We start from the raw sequence: 24829 nt of genomic DNA on the forward strand, positions 1-24829 counted from the left end.
GACGAAAAAAAAAGTTATTTTCTTTGGGCTGCCAAGAATTCTGCAAAGTAACCCCCAGAAGTTCTGGAAGGTATTTTCACCCAGAGATAATACTGACTCTATCCGACTAAAGAATGAAAATGTAGACGCAGTGTCTGAGCCACATTGCACTACAGCTTTAAACAAATATTTCTCTTTCATACTATCAAACGAAAGCGTCAATCATATACATATAGTTTGCCTTGCTCTGGTTTTGAGGGTTTTGAGCCCATGGCCCCGAATGACACTAACATTTCTGCTTCCAGAATACTTTGACTTATAGGTTTAAAACTCTTATCATCTTGTCGTCCAGACAATATTAGCCCCAAGATTCTTAGCAACACCAAAGTAATATCTAGTGAATTCCTCACATTCATATTTTCTTAGTCATTACAGCAGTATTGCCTATACTCCGTTTCACCTTCAGTCCGAGCGCAGCGGACGCTAGGAGCTATCCCAGCCAATCCAGCGTCGAGAGAGTGTCATGTGACCTTGAGCTCCCTGCGTCGCTCTGGCCAACCAAAAGGTCACACGATTTTCTCCCGACACTGGATCGGCTGGGATAGCTCGTGGCGTCCAGTGTGCTCGGACTGAAGGTGGAACGGCGTATACCATTGGACTGGAAGCTGGGGAAGGCCATTCCAGTCTTTAAAAGCGGTGATCGTGTGCTGGCCTCAAACTATCATCCCATATCATATTAAGAAGGCAATCATATTTTTTACAATCATCAATTCATGAATTTCGTAGGGGTTTTTCATGCGAGACACAACTTTTTGAACTCAAACACAAGTTAATCACTAACCTTGACTCGCAGGGCCAAACCGATGCTGTATTCCTCGACTTCTCGAAGGCATTCGACAGAGTTCCCCATCGTCATCTAATTTCAAAACTTTCTATCCTGGGTATCGACCCTTTGGTCCTTTCTTGGATTCATGACTTTCTCTTTTCTCGCACTCTGGCTAACAACCATATGCCAGACTTTACTAACGCTATATCTGGAGTTCCACAGGGGGCATTACTAGGTCCACTACTGTTCCTTATTTTTATTAACGACTTATGAATTGTAGGCTTTGTCTCTTTGCTTACGATTGTGTCCTATATCGCAAAATTACTGTCTGATGACCATTTAAATCTTCCGAGTGATCTTGACCCGATTCATGCCTGGTATTTCAAATAACTTATGTCATTAAACATGTCAAAATGTAAAGTACTTCGCTTTACTTGGAAACATGTAACATCATGTTTTTCGTATTCCATTGGCTCTGGACTAATCATCTCTGCCTGCCTCCATCTATAAATATTTTGGTGCAACACTGCCTATTGACTTAACCTGGAATAACCACATTGAAACAGACTCAGCAGAGGCTTCGCACACTCTCGGGTACATCAAAAGAAATCTGAAGGTGCCACCATCTCATCTCCAGATAATGGCATACGAGACTTACGTTGGACCAAAGTTGTATCAATTCGGAATGCTCATCAAATTTATCCCATTAACCATCTTGAGTCAGTTCAAAATCGCACGGCCAGGTTGATTCTTAATGATCATTACCGAAGAACTAGTGTCTCTGCACTGAAACTCCAGCTGTATAAGTCATGCCATAAGATATCATGCTTATCCCCGTTTCATAAAATTTTCTATTATAATCCAATGCTTCATAACTCACTGCTACTTCCTCCTAGAAGAGCATCGGCACAACTAAACCACCCCACGTCACAAATCTCGGATCACAAACTACTTCAAACAATCAGAGAGGGAGAGAGAATAAACTTTTATTCTGAGCATTTCAGCACGATGGTCTCTGCCGGATGGAAGGGCTTCCCTCTTCACGAGATCCTATATGCTGCCTTGTCTGCCTGGCCCCTATTGACCAATTGAAGCTGATTCTCCAGGGCGGGGCTGGACAGCAAGTTCTCCCATCGCTCTACAGGGGGAAGGGTGGGGGTAGTGGGTGGTCTTGATTGAATCTACACTCGCCTATTTTGTGACGGAGGGTTCCTATCTCGTGGCACACTGGGCAGTTCCCACTGTATTGAGTGGGGAACATATGCGACTGAGTAAAAGGGGGTGGGGGAAGGACCCCGACTGAATTTGCCTATACGCTACCTGTTCCTCCAGCGTTAGCTTAGGATGCGGGGCTGGCAGTCTTCGCCTATCCTTGCAGTAGAGTGCGACTTGTATTTCCTTTTAGGTCACCATGTGTTGGTCCTGTACCTCTTCCATGGCTGTGGCCCGGTAAGTCAGCGCGCAGGACTGCTGGTGAGCAAGTTTGTTGCCCTCTACCACGGAGTGGGCAGGTACCCGTTCAAATTCTATGGGCTCCTTTGGGGGTCTTTTGTTTTTGAGCACCTGCAGCGCTTTTCAGGACACCAAGCCCGACTGGAAGCTCTGGTATGCTTGGTGCGAGTCGGTGATTACCCTGGTTCTGCCCGGCAATAGGTGACCCCGTCTTGTTCCACAATGCTTCGATTACTCTTTTAGCTAGTGTATTTATGTACCAGTTTTATTTCACACACACTTGTTCTCACTGTTTATATTACTCACCAGCACTGTAGGTGCCAGCCACCTGTCTGTTCATATGTTGATCTTTTGTATTTTTTATGTACTCCCCCCCCCCCCCCCCCCCCTTATGTAATGCCCCTGTTGGGACCTTTGAAGTTACAATAATAATAATAATAATAATAATAATAAAAAAAAAAAAAAAAAAAAAAACTGCCAGCAACATTGGAAGAATTTAGGAGCGGGGGTGGGGCCAACAAGTTTGAATTCCTGTGCCGACTCAACTTCACACATAACTTGAGCACATTATATCACATTCCTACCCGATCTGATTGCCCGATTGGCATTCCTAATCAGTTTTGTTTTCATATGTTCAGTGACAATGCAAGCCAGTTTTAAATACTCTACTGTTATAATATTACTTTTCCGTACTTCTCACTGCAACATTTTCATGGCGAGCATACTGTTCTCCAGTTCACGAGAGCCGCGCACAAGTAGCGAGCCTCAGTTTGGGCATCTAGGACGTAGTACGTAGCAGTTGTGCGTCTCGTACGCACTGCAAAATCTGCGTAAAACGATCCAAACTTCTTTCAGCAAGCGCTGTGACCCAAGGGGGTATCGGAGGTCGAGTGTGTTAGCGCACCGCAGCTCGTACAGCGAAAGGTCCCGCTGCCAGGGATCCCCACCCCCACCGCGTTTCGATCTGTTGTGAGGCACATACCCCAGGCTAGCAGTCGTACTGTAGTGGCTAAATTTTCTCATATACAGCCTGAAACGGTGTCGCCAGAACCTAAACAGGCCGATCGCACGCTATTTAAAATAGTGAGCGTCTTATTTTCTTCCGATGTGCCCAAAATGACGACAGTGCATGCGATTGAGACCAGCGGACAGGTGGGCTACCACTCTTGCCTTCGAATCGTTCGGGAGTCGGGCACCTGCATTTGCACCACGATCGAAGAAACAGAAAGAAGCGATGTCAAATCACATTCACACAGAATCACTCCAAGCTTCCTTGCTTGTGCCGTCAGCCGTATCAACGCTAATCAAAATTAACAACGCCTGCCGCGCGCGTTCCGCTGCTCATACAAATTTGGATTTGGATTTGGATTTGGATTTGGGGCTAACCCCTTTGTATCGGGGGATCTCAGCAGCGCTGGATCTAGCCTGGCTAGTAGCTACACTAGCCAAAAACGTAGTTGTGTTCTTTTGCTCTCCTCCACCAACACTCCAGTCTCCTCTTTGTCACCTCCACTGGCTGCGAGCTGTCGGCGTCGTACTGTTCGTCAACGCCCCGGAAACCCAGCGCCACCGCCATGTCTGGTTCGTACGTCACGTCCGGCTTTATACCCGTGCATTCCAGTATGACGTGTTCCGCCGTCTCGTCTGCTCCCTGCGCGCACATGACGCACTTCACATCCATGTCCATGTACTTCGCGCGGAAAACGCGGGTCCGCAGCATGCCGCCTCGGGCGTCCGAAAGCAGTGCACTGCCCTTGCTGTTGTCCATGAAAGGTATTCGCTTCACCTCCTGTTTCTCTCTGGCATACAGGGCCAGCGCTGGTTTCAGGCGTGCCGCTTCCGCCCATCGCCGTGTCTCGCTCTCGATCACCCTCGTGCGGATGCTCTGCTGCAGTTCCGGCTGCTCCGCGGCTGGGTAGAGGAGTGGGCCGTTGACCTCGTATCGCTGTGCCAGCTGGCGCGTCCGTCGCACCCACCGGGTTGGGACGGACCGAAGATGTACATACTTGAAGACCTGTCTGGCCCAGCGCTCTTCGCTCATCCGGCTGAGGCGTCGCTCGAAGTCCAGCTTGGCTCGGGCCTCCCTGGCCTCAAAACCGGACCAGCCCATGTCTCCTTGGACGGCTTCGTTCGGTGCTGTTCGGCTTGCTCCCAGTGCCGTCCTTCCCACCTCCCTCTGTCGGACCTCGAGGTATTGCCTGGTACCTGATGACAGGCACAACACTGAGTTGCCAAAAGTGAGCCCCGGCACCGCCACCATCTTCCAGACCGCTCGGGTTACCTCGTATCGGTTATATCCCCAGAGGGCCCTGGCCGTTGCTATGCCCTTGTTCTTCCTGCTCTTCGCCTTGACCTTCGTCTCGTGCTCTAGGAGGTAGTGGTGTCCCTTCTGTAGGTTTACACCCAGATATTTGTAGTGGTCCACCCAAGGTACAGGATTGGCTTGAATGGACAGGTTGGCGGTCCCGTTTTCCTCTGCTGCCCCAAAGGCCATCAGCCCAGACTTGTGCGAACTGAAACTAAGCCCCAGGGCCTCTCCCATTGCACCACACTCGTTCATGAGCCCCTGCAGTCCCTGCAGCGAGTCCGCCATCAGCACTATATCGTCGGCGTAGATGAGTCCCGGGAGTTTTCCTCCCTTCCTTTCCCCGCCTTCCGAATATTCCAGTGAGAAACCCTCCCCACTCTCCTGCAGCCGCTTTTCGATTCCTGCTATGTACAGCATAAACAATAGCGGCGATAGCGGGCAGCCCTGTCTCAAGCCCTTGGAGCAGGTCACTGGATGTGTTGTCTCCTGCTGCCACTGTGCCACCACCGTCGTCCCTCTGTACACTTCTCGCAAGAGGTCTATCCACTCTCTGCAGAGTCCCCGCTCTTCCAGCTGCGTCCACAGTTTTCGATGTTCGACCGTGTCGTAAGCCTTGCTGATATCGAGAAAACAGAAGTAAAGGGGGCGGTTCTCCTTCTGGGCAATCTCGATGGCCTGCGTCAGCACGAATAAATTGTCCTCAAGGCGTCTCCCCCACCGGAACCCATTCTGCAGCTCCCCCAGGACTCCTTCTGCCTCTGCCCATGTCTGCAGTCGGTCTCGTATTATCTGTGTGAACACGCGGTAGAGTACCGATGTGATGGCTATGGGGCGGTAGTTTCCGAGCGTTGACTTTTGCCCTTTTCCCTTGTAGATGAGTCTGAGTCTTGAGGTTCGCCACTCCTCCGGCACCCATCCCTCCTTCAGGATCTGGTTGAGGATCTCGCGCAGCAGTGCTCTCGTCTCTGGCCCCAGCTCCTTCACCAGCCTCATTGGGATTTCGTCCATTCCAGTGGCTGTGGTTCCTCCTATCCTCTTGACTGCTCTATTTAACTCCCTCTCCGTGATTTCCTCTCTGCTCGGTTGCTCCTGCAGTTCGTCCTCCGTCTCCCCCTCCTCACTGTCCATTTGTCGGCTGTCCCCTGTGAACATGTCCCCTATCCACCTCTCAATGTACCGGTTGGTCTCTCCAGGGTCCAGTTCCTTTCCCGTTGCATCGTCTTTGATTACAGCATCCTCCCTAGGTCGACCTGTTTGGCCCTGTACATGTCGCCAGAACTTCAGTGGGGCCTCACGTCCTGCCTCTCTCAGTTCTTCCAAAAATCTCTTATCTACCTTGGCCATTTTGCTTTGAATCAAAGCTGTCACCTCTATTTTCCTGCTCTGGTACTCCCTCCATTCTCTTGAATCTTTCTGTAGGGGGGCTTTCTTCTCCTCCTTTCGTTTTCTGATGGTCCCTCGCAGAGTCCTGTTTGCCAGTTGCCTTCTTGTAATGGCCTCCTTCACCTCCACATCCCACCATCGTTTTCTCCTCCGCTTCCCTCGTGTCGGTCGTTTCAGTTTTTCCAGGTGGTCCTTCCACCACCGCATGAGGTTCCCGTACGTCTCCACCTGCCTGGTTTCCACCTCTTCCTCCAGTTTCTGCGCAATGGTTTGTGCTTCTGCTTGCGTTATGTGGTGTGGTCTCATAGGTTCGCTGACTCTCTTTTCCATCGGCTTTCCTCCGAAAGTGATCAGCAATCTGTTGTGATCACTTCCCAAGCTCTTGTCGCCTTCCTCGTCTATCTCCATGTAGTTCAGCTTTTCATACAGGTCCGGAGACACCAGGCAATAATCGATTGTAGAGCTCATCCCTCTGGCCGTCCATGTCGTCTTTCCTATGCATTTATCTTGTGTGTTGACGATTACCATATCCAGGTGTTCCGCCATGTCCTGCAGCAGCTTTCCATTACCGTCTGTTCTCCCATCAAACTCCTCTAGGTGTGCGTTGAAATCGCCTACCATAATGGTAGGTCTCCCAATGTTGTGATAGTCTTTTTCAATGCACTTGATTAGCCTGATGTTTGTCTCCCTGCTGTCTGCCCCCGTCCACAGGTACACCACTGCCACTGCCACCTTTCTCCCCGCCAGTGTTCCCGTCAACCACATGTGCTCTCTGCACTCTGGACTTTCTCTCTGCCAGCCTGGCCCGCTAAAGCATCCTACACCCCCTCCCCTTCTCTCACTGTCCTTTCTGTTTACCCTATCCCAAAAAAGCCCTTCGCAATCCGGGGGTCTTTCTTCATCTCTGAGGTGGGTTTCTGTGACTGCGAACATTCCAATCTTATCCTCTTGTAACATCTGAAAGGCCTCTTCCCATTTTCCTGCTTTCCTTCCTCCCTGTAGGTTTAAAAAGGCAATCTTCACTTCCCTCTTTTTCTTTTTTGCTCGTCTGTTTTTCCTTCTTTCCCGGTCAGGTGCCTTTTTGTGTTTTCCGCCTCTCGTGTTTTTGCAGGCACCATCCCTCCTACTTTCTCTTCTTAGTGGGCATGTCCCTGTGGGGGACACATCCTCTGGAGTTGTTCCTCGAGCCGCTGTAGTCTCTGGTCCAGAGTCAGCCTGCCTTCCATTCTTTCCTGTCGCCTTTTCATCGGTGTCACGCTTTTCCCCTTGCATTTCAGTCCTAAAAAACTCTTTAGTCTGTTACCCAGTGCTTGTCCCTCTTCAATTGCCGCATCTCTGTTGTAGCAGCCATCTTCCATGTCGTTTCCCGTTCCTGTGTTCTTTACCACCTCCACCTTCGGTCCCAGCTGCTGGCTGATCTCTCTTGATAGCCTGTTCCACTTGGCGCACCTCTCTTTGAGTGGGTCCCCCTTGTCTTTGATTTCTGGGACTTCATACACCATAAAAGAATGTTTCGGGGCTCTCGTGGTCCAGTCCTCAAGCCGTTTCCCTAGCTCCGCTGCCATTTCTTCCACCGATTCTTCGCCTTGCACGTCTGTCACTCCCGCATGTATGACCACCACTCCTGCCTCTGCATCCCATATTTTCCCATCCCTCTCTGCTCTCTCGAGTGACTCTCTCAGTTGTGCTCCCGGCTTAGTTGCAAAGTGAACTTTCTTGTCGTAATCTACCACCTTCAGTGTGGCTCTCTTTATCTTGAAGGCATTGGTGTCCCCTACCACTAAGACTCTCTTGTCCACCTTCTTCTCTTTGTCCTGTTTCTTTGTCCCGTCATCTGGGTCTGCTCTCTGCCTCATGAGGGCCTCCTTGTAGTTCCTGTGCTGGCTTCTTTCTGTTTGGCCTCCAGTCGTCTGTCTCCCCTGCTCCTTATCCAGATCTCCACTTCCCGTCCGTTCTTGGGAAAAGCTAACTGTCTCTTTCCCGTCTGTGTGGTATGTCATCTTTTCTTTGACCCCGTTTCTCGGTTCCAGCTGTTGCGGCGCGTTTTCAGCCCCGTTGACCGTCACTTGCTCTGGTTCACATGACTTCATCCATTCATTAAACACCTCCCCTAATTTTTCTCTCTTGTTCCTTTCCTCCTGCATTATTGCATTCAGTTTCTCTTCCGTCGCTATTCTCAAGGTTCTCTCTTCTTCGAGCTTCGCCAACATCCTACTTTCTATGGCCGCTCTCTCTGTCTTTGCCTCCTCCAGCTTCACTCTCATTGCCTCTCTCAAGGCATTAACTTGCCGTTCGATCTCCTCCTCCAAGGTGATTCTTCTCACCTCATTTTCCTTGCACTCCTTACATTTGTATGTACTGTTCTCCGCCTCCGTGCATGATTCGAACGGTGTCTCGCTGATATCCACCCATTTTTCACAGCCTTCGCACTCCACTGACGCCTTGTCTCGCTTTCCCCTCTTCTTTGCCCTTTCCATTTGACTTTGACTGGTTGTCATTGTTTTCCTCCGTGGAGTCATGATGTTAGGTGTCTCCCTTGCCTGGTTTCCGAGACGCCCCAGCCACCACCGCCAGATTCCGTCGTTTAGCCGTGCCCCGACACGCCGTGTCGAAAAAACACTTGCGCCCTACGCCCGGTTGGTAGGCCTAACGGGTCGTTGAGCGCTCCGGAGGAAGGGCTTCTTGATCGCCCCCACGGTAACGGCTCCGCGCCGAAACCAAGTGGTCCGCTGGTAGCGGTCTCGGTATGCCTATACACCTTCTGGAAGATATCCGTCGCACTGCCACCTTTACACTAATCGGCAAAAAAAAAACATTTTACCCCGGCGGTTTCAAATCGCCGCCGACCCGACCAGCAACAACAAACAATCAGGGTATTTTGCTGCAGAAAGTTACTTCCGCCAGTTTTAGCGAAATGCGGAGCTCAACAGGCTCAACCCCTGCTGAACCGACGTTATTCAAGGTATTGAATTTGGCGTAAGGGTAGTGTGTTTGGGGTATGCGAAAAAGACTACGGTATTGACTATGGCGTACGCCGAAATGACTACGGTATTGATTTTGGCGTACGCCATAACCACTACCGTAGTCGAAGCAGAGGGGTAGTGAGATCGGCGTCCTACACCGGCGTGCGGTCGTGTATCGCTACTGCGTGATGCACGTTAAAGGCCCCAGGCTAGCGGTTGTACCGCACTGGCTAAATTTCTCATCTACAGCTGGGAGACTCGTCGCCCCTGTGAGGCAGACCAAGTTCTAGGCTGTATAAACATACCACACAACCCAATTTTTTTTTTTTTTTTTTTTACTTGTTCTCGTCTTTAGCGCTACTTTTAAATTCGTAATGTATAACCAACTAGCCCGTCACATGATCCTTGTGTAGCGATTGTGCTTCTCTGTTCGGTTCCGAAGGACCCGGTTCAAAATAACCAGTCTTTTTCATATGGCAACGACGACGGATGCACAGCTGTGACACAACGAAATGGAAACGCAGCGAAACGCAATCCTCTGGCGGGGTGTGTCCTTTGGTTAGTCGAGCGAAGCCTTTTTCACCCTTTTCTCACTGACCAGAGGGCGCGAGCCGCCGCCCTATTCAAGGGCTTGAGCTTCAGCTGTGTTCTTTGATCCATCGTTCGTGTTGCATTATTTTCAGCAACAACAGCCCCGCGTGAAAGTGAAGTTGGTGAAGTTCATTTCACGTTCGAAGACTTCACTGGTCAAGAAACAGGTACTGTTCCTTAGACTGAATCGTTAGGTGCGAGGCGATAGTTTTGACATAAACTTCGGAAGGCCCTGCTTACGGGGCTTACGGCCGTTGCTTCAACGTCGACTTTTCGCGCTTTTGCGCCCAAGTAGCGTCACCTGAAGCCGTGAAAACGTCGCGCTTACCCGCCCGTTTGAAGCAATAAACGGACTAGTTAAAACTAAAAGGAGACTCGCAGGTAAACGAGTAGTGGACGAGTGTCACGGTGCGGGAGGGTATGTGTGTCAGTTCGGCGTCCTTTGTCTTGTTTGGCAGCGAGATTGCAGATTGCTTACATGTGTCATTACGAAGCAAGATTGTAATCACTGATGAGATTGGCGGTGTTTTATGTTTTGGTGGTTCGAGGGTCTCATGTTAATAAAAATTCAGTTGTAAGTCAGCGCTTGTCGTGTACAGGTGCCGTCAAAGTAAAACGGAGCGCCGGAGCGACGTCCGAACTGCATCGCCGCGCTATCTGGCAGCGCCGGCTGGAACTGATAGGCTACATCTGCGCTTGCGCACGTGCCTTCCGCTGGGGCCTCCGTTTTCTTCTTCCGACCCACACGTTATCGGTGGTTCGAGCGGCGCAACGATTTTCCTAAAATCGACGCCTGATAGCACAAGGGGCGGTGCTCATTGACAACACTGGCCCTTTCCCACTTGCATTCAACGTTATCTCCGAGTGTGAGTCGAACACCTAGCGGTGTTTATCGGAATAGCGTTTGGCAGCTCGAGACGCCAATAATACGAGGATCAAACAAGAAAACGGAGGACACCGCAAACGGCACGCGCGCGTGCGCAGACGGCACCTATCAGTTCCAGCCGGCGCTGCTAGATAGCGCGGCGATGCAGTTCGGTCGCCGGCGCTCCGTTTTACTTTGACGGGACCTGTACATTTCTCTCCCTCGTCCTTGAGGTTGTAGTGCAGTGGTTCTCAACTACCGATGTTTCGCGGACCCCTTGTGGATCGGCGGAAATATTGGAGGACCCCGTTCGTGGTGAGAGGAGGGGAAAGGTGTAGGTGTAATATAATAATGATTTAATGAACGGATATAACTAAGGCTAGTATGAAGTAGACTTCTCCTGTTGACATATAAACAAGAAACCTCGCCCAAAAACTGAAACATTCCTTCTCGACCTGAAAAAAGACAACTTTTATTGCCGGGCTTGACTGATGAGGCAGGGCTTCGCGGACCCCTAAAATGCCTTCGCGGACCCCCATATGAGAACCACTGTTGTAGTGGATCAATGGAGCGATGCAGGCGAATTGGTTCGTGAATACAAACTGTTAGCAGCGCGCAAAAAATAGACAAAAGGAGGAATGGACAGGACGAGTGCCCAACTTCAACTGAACGTTTTTTAATGAAACGTAGTGTCTAGCGTTACATCCGACGGAACCCGGGAAAAAAATATTAAGGCCGACCCACATACGGCATATTCTCGACGAATTTACGCGCGTTTCAGCGGGCGTAATCACAACATTTGGCGAGCGTTTTTTTTTTTACAGAATGGAAGAGGGGAAGGTTGCCAAACTGCACGCGGCGCTTTTCGTCTACATTTCCGCGACGTTTGGTGTATTGGATCCCGACTCTCGCCTTTTATGAAAGGAGGCAAAATTTAGATCGGCTGCTATAATATTGCGTTCCACAAGGGGACAGAAAGAAATGTTAATCAACCACGAAAGCCTAATTTGCTAGCGCCTGTTTCATAAATGTTCCTTGCAATCGACAAGTTGCCAACAAGTCCTAGCAGGAGGACGGTTGCGATCTCCGCTCAGAACCCTTCCTTTTATAATTGTTTCACATCACCCGCAACAGAGATAGTACTTTCTTCTGTCTCAGTCGTTCATTGCTCGTTCCAAAGAGATGTCGCGATTTTGTACAGTTCGCCAGTAAACCGTTGAACGCGCCAAGCGAGCTCCCGTTTCGGCGGCTTAGTCAAGCCAGCCTGCCATCCGCATAGCTAGTCAAGCCAACCCTGGAGCAACTTCCGCTGTCAACTTGGGAGCTGATTGGCCGGCACCACGCCATACGCAGTGATGTGATTGCTGCGCCAATTGCGCAAAACTGCGCCAAGGGGCTAACCCTGCTACATCCTGCTACATTTCGCCGAAATACGGGTAATCTGCGCCAAGCCTGCGCCAAAGGACCAGTTTCGGTCGCCTTTCAAAACCGAAACTAAACTGAGTACCGTAATTGAGCATGCGTGAGCTAGGTGGCGCAAGCGACCGCCCGACAGAAGGTAGGCTGTATCGATCGTCCATCCGGTCCAGCATGGTTTTTCCCGCCGTTCCTCATTTCGCGCTCTCGTGGGTCTCGCCACGAGAGCGCGAAATGCGCTCTCGTGGCGCATTTCGCGTCACGAGAGCGCATTCATGTTGTAAAACGAATGCGCTCTCGTGCTCCCGTCATGTTGTCAAACGAAACCACGTTTTTGAGCATTGGGAGTTGCTTCTGATCTGAAGCACTCGCTTCTGAAAGAAACGGCCGTGGCAAAACTATCTTTGGTCCCTGCCTACCAGTCGCCGTGGTTATGACGTCGGGTGTTCCCGTCCACACATTGCTGCAGATATGGCGCTTTCTAAAATGAAACGTAAGGACCGCTGCAGGGTAATCAGCAATCTTGTCCTTGTTTAACTTAAACGGTATTACAAAAATCCCTCTAGCTCAAAGACTGTTGTGTCGAAGTACTGTTTACCTAGGTTTCTCTCGGTTGGATTTCTTTTGAGAGGGACACCGGTACGTGAAAAGTCTGTCGCAAAAGAAAGTTTAAGACAAGTTAGCTAAAGCAACAAAAGGCAATGCCTGCACGCTGAACCCGCAGAGCGCGCTTGTTTATCTTGAGTTCAGTTGTTGCACAAAGCGCTCCGAGAACTTTTTGACCCTGATTCGCGATGTCTTGCATTGATGCGCTCAGGTTCTTTTTTTTTTTTTTTATTAGCTTTATTTTCCTTGTTTTGTTTGCGCTTTTTAACCTTTTAACTTAGCTTGTGCCTCGCATACTGACCTGGCAAGCACGCGCCGCTGGACTGTTTTTCTTTTTTTATTCTGGATTGTTACACTTTGCATACAATTTTGGGGACCAGATGGCGACGGAGCGGAGTGGCAGAGTTTCGGTTTCGATCGAACAGCCGTCTCCGCTCGCATAACGAAGCGCGTGCAACTGCAAGCTGCCGAAGTTGCCCTCACGTGCATGTGAACATGATTGCACGACAGAGGTACCAGCCGGGACGCTTGCAATCCATTGCTTTACATTTGCTTGCTTCTGACGAAAATCTGGCATGTCGGGAACCAGTAAAACGGTGGGAGACGTTTTGGAATTGCTCGGCAACGCCTACAGCACTGTACACTTGTGGGATGTCTCAACGTCTCTTTGGAGACATTGAAAGTGGACATTCATTACTTGCCGAAAGCTAAGCGAGGCGTGCAGCAGCCTTGCAGAAAGTTTCAACAAGCAAAAGGAAAAGCACCCACCAGTCGCACTGCACCTTTTTCATGTGTACAGTTTCGTATCGCATTGCAGTAGTTACGTGTTTCATCAGTTGGATACTGCTTCAATTTATTATATTATATAACCAGTGACGTTTATGCTTTCCTATTTACTGCTAAGCTGGTCATTTTCAAATAAATTTAGTGTGTGCAATTTGGTTCTTATTTATCTATAGCGGGTACATATGTATATATATGTAATTTAACTGAAGCATTGCAAAAAAATGTTGTATCATTGCCATTTCAGTTAACAACTTGAAAGACTCCCAGGTCGTCTAACTTGACCATAATTTGATTATTGTGGCGAGTAAAGTGCCTTCCTTTGTCCAGCAGTTAAAACAAATATTTTTTTTTATAAAAAAAAAAAAAAAATCTGCACCAAAAACTGCTTTTTGCTGCTCCGAAACACTGTTTTGGCTGCTCCAAAAACCACTTTTGCTGCTCCAAAACACTGTTTTGGCTGCTCCAAAAGGTGCTCCAAAACGACTTAGGCCAATCACATCACTGCATACGCTTCCAGGTACGCCATGCCGAAATACGCTGAAGTGCCTAGATCTGTCTCGGTAGGGTCGCCAAATGTGCGTATATATACGCCGACTTTGAGGCGTCGTAGAAGCGCTCGTCCAGATGCCGCCAACAGGCCCATAAAAGTTACGTCCGACGTAACTTTACCCCAAGGTTTTGAGTTACGTTCGGTGGAAATAAAAGTTAAAGTTTAACTGTGTAACCTACGCAGCCTTATTTAATGTTGCACTTTATGGCCGATACATGACGTAAACACAAACATATCATGAAGTATTACTAGGTTAAGTCCGATGCAGCATTCGTTAATTGATTAAAATTGCGACTATCTGTACCTCCAGCGACAGATGCCTATCACATTATTATTTTTTCTTTCTCCTATTTTCCCTTTCTTCAGGACAATTATTTTTTCTCCTTTAAGACGATTTCTTGCAATGCTTTCTGAGAATCGTGGACATTCAAAGTAATTATTAAGACAGATGAATGGCAATGAGATACTAATGTGCTCTTTACGGCAGCAGGGTTTCCGGCAGACTTGTTGAAAACTTGCACAATCTTCACGTACCACCCAAGTCGCCATGCGCATTATTGGCAGTGCTTTCTTCCAGGGTGTCTTAAATAAAGAGATGTTTTGAGGGGGTTGCCGGGTATGAGAATGACAATAGACCCTCGACCTTTAGCCATATGAACTATGTTCTCAGCCCGAGCCAGCATGGGCTACAAGCGGGTGTAACAAACGCGTCAAAAATAGGAAGAAGTGTTTTCATACAAAAAATGCAATAAATTGTCTTAAAGGAGGGAAAAAAAGAGAAAGAAATGTATGTGACGGGCATCCAACCCATCCAGCTTCAGCAGCCTCGATGTGCGAGCAACACACTCCAGCCTTCCCAACGAAGCTGAAGGTACCCATAGAGTTGAGATTTTAATCGACTCACGAACGCTGGATCGGGCGTAAGGCAGTAATAATTCTCAATATTTTTGTATTTACGTCGTGTAGCAGTCGTAAAGCGAAGCATACGCAGAGATTGCGTAGCTTACACAGGACATAACTTTAACTTTTATTTCGGGTTTTGTCGTACGTAACTTTATTCTTTATTTGGAGTTTGGTTGGATGTAAATTAAATTTTTATTTTTGAGTTCTGTTGGACGTAACTTTTTTTCATATTGGGTAACGTCGGACGTAACTCGAAACCTTGGGGTAAAATTAGGTCGGACATAACTTGAATTTTTATTTCGGGTTCTGTCGGAAGTAACGCTAGACACCGCGTTAATGAAAAGAAAACACCGAGGTAAACAACCACACCGTCATAGCATCAACACATGCTCAAAAAGTTATCTCTTGTATAAATACAGCAATGTTTGTCACATTTATCACCCTCCTTCCTATCTTGTAGGCTTCCAGCAATTCTCTGGCAGTTTTATCAGCCCCTTTGCCCAAAATCGTGATGCTGCCAAACTTCGGCCGACACGTGCATTTGACAGTGTAAAGGAAGGTGGTAGACTGCAGCAAAAGTGCATGTTTGCATGCTCGATCATTCCCAGATTGGCCAGTCTGGCCTACATATAGGGCTGTGCAGCCCAAGGAGGTGACGAATGCCATGATGTCGTGCTTTAATGCTGCGAATCATCCGGTCAGAGGCGTTGATGCTGGGCATGAACTGCTCTGGCTCTTGTATGTGCTGGCTGGTTGATCTCCGACATTGTCTAAATTTGCAGAGGCTGTTCTTTGACGTCAGGAACTAAAAGTCCAGAGAAAACTTTGCAAAATAGAAGGATTGCCGATTGCGGCTACTGGGATGAAACCGAACCAGGGTCTGGCACTCCTGATGTGATCACTCGATAATCATGTCCTCCAAATACCTTCGTTCCGTGGATGCAAATTACCGTGGCACTTGTGCCGTGTGCGTCAACCTTTACTGCCTCTCACCGGCGTGCACGTCTCGTTCTTCACCGCTTTGCACCGGAGTGCTAGGAGCAGCGGCTGACCCGGGGGAGCTCCTGGCTTAGCGCGATACGGACGCAAATTATGCTCAGGATTATTCGGGTACACCTTTTTTGTCTTAAATTTAAATTAATCTTTAATGATAAAAAAAATGAGTAGAAAAAGGGAGAGAAGAAAGCATCTATATATATTTGAATAAATACGCTAGTCATGGTAGTTTCTGTGCAGCTGTCGATCGAAAGAGCAGCAAACTTTGACGTAACTCTGGTTTCTACGCCGCTAAAGAGCAGTGTCACCTTTAAAGTGCCAGTGTAGGCTTTTATATTATTTATTGGCAGTTGTTTTTCCAGTGTATGATATTGAGGACTTGAGTATGGCAAGCTCATTGAACGCAGACGCCTTTATCCTAGTAAACATGTTAGCGGATATGCTGGTTCTTCCTGGAATTTTACAGAAATATTTACAGGCTGAAGAAACTACCCAGTGTAAAATGTGGAGGATAGAGAGGATTTTTTTCCAATGAACTATTGTGTTACGATTCAATTTTCAACCATTTTTAATACCCATTTTACATGAAACCTATTCTGGCCAGAGCCTTATATAAGAAAACTATGTACCCTTTATGCCCTTTCTATTAGAGCGCAGCTCTTAGGCACCCGTTCCCGGCTTGAGTGGCGTCGCCGTCGCCGTCGGCGTAACCGCGAGTAACCCTCGTATTAGAGCGCAGCTCTTAGGCACCCGTACCCAGCTTGAGCGGCGTCGCTGTCGCCGTCGGCGTAATCGTGAGTAACCCTCGTAACCCTCGTGAGGGTTACGAGGGCTAATCTCACGAGGGTCACCCTCACGAGGGCTACGAGGGTTACTAACCTTCATAACCCTCACAAGAATTACGAGGGTTAGTTACCCTCAAAAGGGTTACCTTCACGAGGGTCGCGAGGGTTATGAGAGTTAACCTCACAATGATTATGAGAGTTGCCCTCACAAGGGTTACTAGGGTTACCCTCACGAGGGTCACGTGACACCCCCCGGGGCCACGTGACCTGGGGATACCCCCCCCTGAGGTCACGTGACCCCCCGTTGACGTCATCGCCACTGATGACGTCACCGGCATACGGATCGTCATCGGCATCATCACTGATGACGTCATCGGTATCCGCATCGGGATCGTCACTGATGACGCCATGGGCATCGTCACGTGACCCCCCCCCCCCCCCCCCCCGACGTCATGTGACACCCCAAGGTCACATGACCCCCCAAGGTCACATGACTCCCCCAAGGTCACGTGACCCCCCCACCCCCCCGAGGTTACTTGACACCCCCCCCCCCCCCCCCCCCCCCCCTCCCAGTACCCTTCCCTCCTCCTTTTCGAGAGCTGTGCTCTAATTCGGCGTTACAGGGAGTTGTAAATGACTTTCATTTTTTTCTTATCACAAACAATAATAATATGCTCGAGTATCAAAGAGGAACCCTTGATCACCATCCTAAATGAGCTTATGTAGGGATGCAATCACTTTTTCATTCTCAAGTGTTGTGCTGACAGATGCTGGCATCTGCTTCGAAAACATCAGTGGCTGCTCCAAATCAATATTTTGCCTGCTACAGAACCTGCTACTAAAAGGTCAAATACCACTTTCATCACTGATGGTGGCAGACTTTTCTAGGGTCGTCTGTAGACATGAAGCAATGCCTCCCTTAAAGGGGCCCTGCGAGGACTTTTTTACTGGTTTTTATTTTGCACCGAACCTGATTGCACTGAACGTAGTAACTTAATGAAACTTTTCTTTTTTTCGAATTTCGCTTTATTTTAAAAGTTATAGACACATTAAAATGACAAAAACAAGCAAAAAATAATCTCCTTCATGACGTCGCTGGTTGCTTGAGTGGCCGTGAACTAGAGGAGGGGTAGTGAGCTCAGCGAGCGGTGACAGCTGCCGCACTCCGTGTCGACGGCTCACGAGGGCGCCACTAAAGCATGTTCTGGCTAGGCTGTATGAAGCGGGCAGCCAGAGCGGCTGTCATTGCATTTGCTGCTCGGTTAAACACTAATTCGGCATGACACTTCATTGGCCACAAACGACAGCAAACACTGAAAAAAAATCAGTTCAGAATGGGAACCACTTCACGCTGCCATACCGCGAAACGGCCAAACCTCAAGACAAGGCTGCTCGCCGAAGGCCTTCGGAATGCTTGGGGCTAATCGGATCCTCCAGTCGATAGGACCGGTGAGCCGCCGCGTACATCCGGAACCTTTCCGTGTCGGCGCCTGATCCCACTACTCCTTTCTAGTATGCGCCGCCTTTTCCACCGCATGGTGGCGGATATGTCCACGGGTCATTTCTTGTTTCCATACTTTATAAACTGCCTTTGTTTATTTTCTGATCTAAAATAGTGATTCAAAACTACTTTTATAAATATTTGAAGCGGTTTGCACCACTTATATTTTGTATTTCGACTAAAAAGAAGCTTTTAGCGGCTCTGATAAGTAGTAAGCCCAGGACCAAAGACGTCACATGTTGCGCGCTTTCGGTACCGTGGGTTGCGTCCGTCGGTGGAGGAGGTTTCCGCGTTGTCCGGTTAAAATACGACGCACTGATGTTTAGTTACTCTCTCCGTGCCTGCTGGCTTGCCCAAACCCCAAGAGACGTGGAAACCGCAAAAAAGGTAGACGCTTAAATATGATTGCAGGGCCCCTTTGACTACCTTAAATCAAAAGGCAAGAGTCCCTTCGTAGTGCGACAATGATCGAGCCAACACACATGGCGCTCAGTGAACTTCTATTCTAGGTAAAGAAACGGAAAAAACATGCCGTCTTGGTGTTTGTGTGTAGACTTTAGTCGCCCTGATAGCCGCGTCCCACTAGAGCGACAAACAGCAACAAACGACACTTACACATGGCAACGAACTACAGACGACACCGACGGACAGCCTGTTTGTCGGAGTCTGTCGTCCCACGGGGGGCGTACGTGACTCGGAACACGGGGACAAGATAGCTTGATTCCTAGTGGGACTAAAGTTGTCAACAAAACACTACAAAATACACAGACAAACAAAGTCGGGAAACGTGGTTTTTATGTTTTGCTCTTTGGGCTTAAAACGCGCCGACAAACGTGGTGAAAGTGGAGACGATTAATTTGTTTCTTCATTAAAGCTTCCGCTTGTCTTTGTTTGCTGTTGGTGACTTTCCGCTAGCAGTCGTGACAATCGACACCAAACTTTTTTCGAACTAGAATTCCCGAATTGTTCCTTTATTGGGTCGTTCCAGACATTCTAGGTGAGCGCCATGGAGTTTCACGCCAATTTTGAAGATGTTTATAACTTCATATTCGAATGATCGAAGGCAGGCGTTTTTCAAGGGACAATACGGCATCCCGATTATCACAGAACGTGATGACAAGTCTCTCGTCTGCTGGAATGGCTTGCCGCGGAACGTGGTGTCCTACTTCTTGGTGAGCGGTCTTACTTTGGTCAGTCCTCGAACATGGGTGTATCCATCCTGATGTAAGGGCGCAAACCTTGGTATCTGGAAGGAACACCTCATGCACCAAGTTTTCGCAAACAAAACGAGCCACAGCCAATTCTCTTTCACAACACGACCGCCAGCAAACACGCCGCGCCCGCGACCTCTACGGGCAATTGAGAGACCAAAACTGCAGGAAAGATCAGTGGCTGCAAAGGACATCTCTGAAGGTTGAGCGGCGGAGCAAGCCACGGGAGGAACAGGAGGAAGGATAGAAGGGAATGAAGAGAGACAACAGAACGTAGCGTCATCAATCGTTTGTTTGTGCTTGTTGGCATTTTTCGCTGGTGTTGGTCGTTGCAATGGGACAGCATCAGCGACACAGAACTTTGTGGGGTAGTCAGACAAAATACTGTGTTTGTCGTTCTAGTGGGACGAGGCTTTAAGTGTCGCGTGAAAACATCCAACACTGAATTGACAATCCTATCAATCGAAGCCCCCTCAGGCGTTTTAGTTACCACGAGGCAATCGTCAACAAATCGAAATACCTTACTGGCACTGCTCACACCCAAATTCTCGCTAATGGTTTGGTTAATCTTTGCCAAAAAAATGTTGCAATGCACTTGAGCTATGCATGCACCTATACAAATGGTTTCTTTTTTTAAAATTATACTCTCCTTCAAACAGAATGAAAGTCGACTGAAAGTAGAACCTGAGCAGTTCCAAGAAACCATCAACATAGACACCGCTAGTGTCTTGGAACTTGGCCACACCATTTTCGTCGATACACTCACATACTGACGCGAAGAGGCTCTCATGGGGAACAGAGTAAACCAATAAACTATGCCGATTGAGAATGCAGCCACATTTGCGTGGGTACCAGAATTCAGGTACCTCACCAGTGCCTGTGATTTTCGCACCTAAAATGGGTCACTAAGTTGAAGGGTAGTTAATTGCTTTAGAAGGTATTGGCTCTCTGACTGCTGCCATGCCCCTCTTTAGGTGCCAATAGCCCTAAAAAGGTAAACCGTCCTTATGGGTTTTAGTCGTGAAAAAGGCTTCCAGATGTCCAAGATTGCTTTTTTTTATGTTTCTTTCCTGGTTGCAGAACTCAAGGCCGGTGCAACCTCAAACCCGAGCTCTCAACTTTCATCAGATCGAAAGACAACGTCAGCTTTCATCATATCAAAAGGTATCACGGGCAAAAGAATGAACCCCCCCCCCCCTTCTTGTCAGCCTAGAGCAAATTCAGCCTATTTTCCTTTAAAAATGACACCGTTTCGCTCAAGTTGATTCTGTCAGGTGATGAGGACCTTTCCTTGGATTTGGTGGAGGTGCGGGTGAGGATGGAAGAACTGAGGTGAAAAGGATTACACTCTCAAAGAGGAGCTTAAAAGATTGATGGAAATCATGTAGGGAAAATTGAATGAGGTAAATCTAATTAGCGCAGCTGGGGACGGGCGGGGCAGAGCAAGCTTGGGACTCCCTCCCGCGTGGCTCCGACCGAATGCCTCAAACTCGTTTGCCAGCGCTTTCAAAAATTTGGTGTTGGGGTAACCAGAGGAAAACTGATGACTCTCTCTCGAAAAGTGGGGGGAGAAGGCGGGGAGTGATCTTTCTAGTTTCTTTGACTGATCTGGTAGTTAGGAAGAGGTGAAGGAAAAGTGGCTCAGAAGCTCGAGGGGAGGAACCATACTTTTGGCCGTTTTTGGTTTCTAGGATAGCTGGAGCAAGGTACTGCCCATTACAATAAGTACAGCCATTAACGTCCATCCATCCACCGAATAAAGATATCCAGGGCTAGCCCCCTGCCTTCGATCATGCTTTCGTGCCTTGTGAGCATATAGCACCCTTGCACAGGTCAAGCACAAGGGAAGGCAACCAGCACTGCTGGGGGCCGGGCATACGAAAGAGACGTGCCTTGCCATTCTCACCCATTCAGTGCCAAATAACTTTTTAATTTTATTAACAAAAATTAAGATGCTCTAAATGGCTCGCAAGACACAGGCTGCAGACATTTGCCACCCACTTCCAGCATCTTTCCCGATTTCAACTTTTGAATCTCGATGCCTTGCCTGTGACCTGAAATTGAAGGCTGCAAACTTTGGCTCTGTTGTCCGGAACTCATGGTTGTATCCCTGTGCCTACGTTTCTGAAAACCAACAGTCAGTGTGTCAACAAAATACTCAGAATCTCTGTACTACGTACAAAGTATTTTCTTATTCTTCTCCTTTTGAGCAAATATATATGTGGCAGGCATTGCTGTCACACCAGCTAATATTGCAATGGCCTTGCTGCTGAGTGTACAACCTTCTGGAATATTCATTTCGCACCACCAAATTCATTGTTCCCTGCAAGAACAAGGGTGGAGTGACCATCGGCATGGTGCGATGGCTTAACGAGTTTTTCTTCACTGCAAAATTAAGCTATGCATCGGCGAGCGCTCAACCTCGTCCCGAATGTAGTGCTTGCGGTCCAAACTAGATACCAAAGTTTCATAAATAACCCGTCTCTAATCAAAAAGTTTTAACTCATCTGTAAATTTCAATGGGAAAGTGGCTGAATACATAGATCTGATTGACGCCAGTAACCGAGAACGGGTTCTCCCATTTCTCTATCTATACATACAGAAAATCGCCTATAACTTTTTAATAAAATAAGAGTTAGTTCGGAAACTCTGGCTTCAACCGTTTATGCTTGGCAAATAGCATAGACGGTTGACGTTTATGCTATTTGGGCAGAGACTGTCTAATGGGAAATGCATAATTTATTTCTGTGGTGAAAGAGAAGAGCGTAAATTCTTTTGGGAGACACGCTGTTTGTTAATAAGATTACAAGCTGAAGTGATGAGGGTTTGTGTGGTTTGCATTTCAGGTTTGTAAATGTTGAACACTTGTCAGTGAAGCTTGGACCCTACATTTTATATGTATGAATGCACTTTAACATCTTCCCTCTTGCTTGCATAAGACCTGGTGCAATGATGCCAGTGCAGCGTCTTCCAAAGTATATATTGCTCCATTGCAAACTATAAACGATTGCTCAATATATTAAGGGGAGGTGCGGTCAAATAATGGCAATCTTTTGCAAAACAACTGATTTTGGGGTTTTATGGTGTTTAATTTTTTTTTTAAAATTTATATTTCATTAAAAAATAGTGAGGAACGGTTTTAAGCGAAATGAGTCAAATAAGCATTTTAAAAACTGGCAACCCATAACTGCATAAATTTGAGCCATTTTTGTGTGTGCTGTTCTTCAAATGGTTGTCGTTGCCACCACATTGTCTCCGCTCCATTGCGGTCTTCTTTAGCTCCAATTTGTCCCAGATAATTAAAAAATTTCTTCCTGTGTGGAAGATTGTCACTACGCATCTACTGTAACATTCAAACACATTTTTCTCTATCCAATTTTGGGGCATTTTACAAACAAGAATTGTTCTTAATATTATCCTATAGAACCAAATTTGCCTGCATATGCTTTAGAATTAATGGATTACAACTTTCTAGGTTTGATTAGAATGTATATATTTTATATTTATAAAAACATTGAGAAACCTTTGTTAGCCCTTTGAAAGTAGTGCTTTCAATGTTTTCAAGTATTTTAAAATAGAATAGGTCTAGCATAGAATATTTTTGTTGTTCATTACCACATGCAATGGTTTAAAAAAAAGCAAATTAGTGTTTTTTTACTAGGCTCTTTCAAGCCTGTGCCATGCCCCACGTATCTGCAAGAACATTGTTTTCTTCTGCATGTTCAGAGCATCCAAAGCATAAAGGACACATGATTTATATAAAGGAGATAGAGCAGTATAAAGTGGAAGTTTAATTCAAATATTTAAAATTTTAAATAATAAAAACAGAGTTTTTTCTGGTGCATGTCCCATGTTGAGCAAGACTCGAAACTTTGTGGAAAGAAGAACATGTTGGCTTTCCTGAATGGGTGGATCTGAGGGTCCTGTTGTTCAAAGAATTTCAAAACAAATTAAGCGTTAATATAGGGACATCTAACGCAGTGCTGTAATTGCTGTTCCATTTGCACCCACCTGTGCCAAAGTGCTTACCCTGCAACATCCCGCTACACTTTACCAAAATCTGAGGAATTTGCGCCAATGTTGCGCCAAAACTTAATTTCACTTTAATAATGCTCAAAATATAATAGCTCAGGCCGCGTTGCGCTGCGCTGGCGGACGGTTGCGATATGGTTATGCAAGTTTTCAGAACTTTTGATTATTGTCTCAACTAATGTACTATTCGATCGCATTTCGTATGAAAGACTAACAGTATTCGGAAGTTTTGAAATTATTCTCATATTCGTCGTCTGTTTTGCTGGAAGGTTAGTTAGTCTCGTTGAGTGCGCTTTTCACCACGTACTGGTGTACTGCAGAGAAGCAAAAACTGCGGAGTAGTCATCGCCAGAGTCGTGTATAGAAAGAGTTTGTTCAAAGGGAGGCGCGGGCAGAGCCAGGGCGTGCACCAGACGCAAAAAGAGGGCTTGACATGCTCTCATGGCCAACCAGAAGCCGTAAAGACTTCCCTAGCGGTGGTACCGAGAAACAGTTTTAATAATTTTATTAAGTGCGTAAGAGTTAAATCTAGTAACCCTTCATGGTTGGCATAGAGTGCACATAATGTTTCGATCATTATCGTGCAGAAACATGTAACAAACGAATGTGCCACTCAACTTTAGTTTGCTCGGACAGTGTGTGACTGCTGGGATGGCAGATTCGCAGCCCTCGGCGCCTGGCGTATGGATTATGTCGATCGTTCCACTAGTCGCACTCTTGCACCATGATTTTGGATGACCGTGTTTGAAACATCACGTGCACCATATTTTCGGTCACCGAGAGTTACTCCGACGCACTTCTTAAGTTTGTTTCTCGCGACCACCCCCAGGGTATTATTTCTGGCTTCTGGTTGGCCAAATTCGAATTTGTGAAGTTGCCCTGGAACACACCCAGCATGCTTTCGGCCAATGGCGCCTCCTCATTTGTCTTCTATACTTCCCAATGAATGGCCAAACTCACTACATACACGACTCTGGTCATAGCGATTTTTTGTGTCTTGCTTCACCGCAGCGCACCTGCGTGCTAAGGTGAAAGCACTTCTCCAGAGCAAGACGCGACACAATTCCTGAATACAATTTCGGCTCGTATATATGATAGACCGCAATATCCTGGCAGTACCTTTTTCCAGCTCGAGATTTAGCAAGGATTCTTCTGTAACGCAAGAGCATTTATATGCACTCTTTTGTATGTTTATTTATTTCTGCCAACTCATTTGTTCGGCTATCACTTTTCTGTAGATGTGAGTAAATTAGACCTAAATTGGAGGGAGCAGTGGATGGAATCTCGGGAAGGGTTCCGCAGGATTGTTTTTAAGTTTCGTTCACATGCCGTATTCGTTATGAAGTTCTACACGTAAAATGTAATTGACGTTCATAATCAAAAGACAAGTGATGTGTTTTTTATCTGAATTATAAATTGCAGTTTTATAAGAGACTCTAGAACTTGAAGAAAACATTAATTTATGTGCTCAATATTGTCCTATTTCAGTGGGATTCAGTACCTAAAATAACCATTCACAGCAGTTCACACTGTCCTCCATCACTTACCTTGTGACCCTGTCTGGTTCTTCTCTACGCATCTAAATGCTAGTTTTTGTATTTGAGGGACTCACTCCTGTTGTGCAATTGATGCCAACAAAGGGTTGCACCTATATGCAATGGCAATGTAGATATTAC

Source organism: Ixodes scapularis, unplaced genomic scaffold (assembly GCF_016920785.2).
Source record: "Ixodes scapularis isolate PalLabHiFi unplaced genomic scaffold, ASM1692078v2 PGA_scaffold6__148_contigs__length_123643588, whole genome shotgun sequence".
NCBI classification, from domain to species: domain Eukaryota; kingdom Metazoa; phylum Arthropoda; class Arachnida; order Ixodida; family Ixodidae; genus Ixodes; species Ixodes scapularis.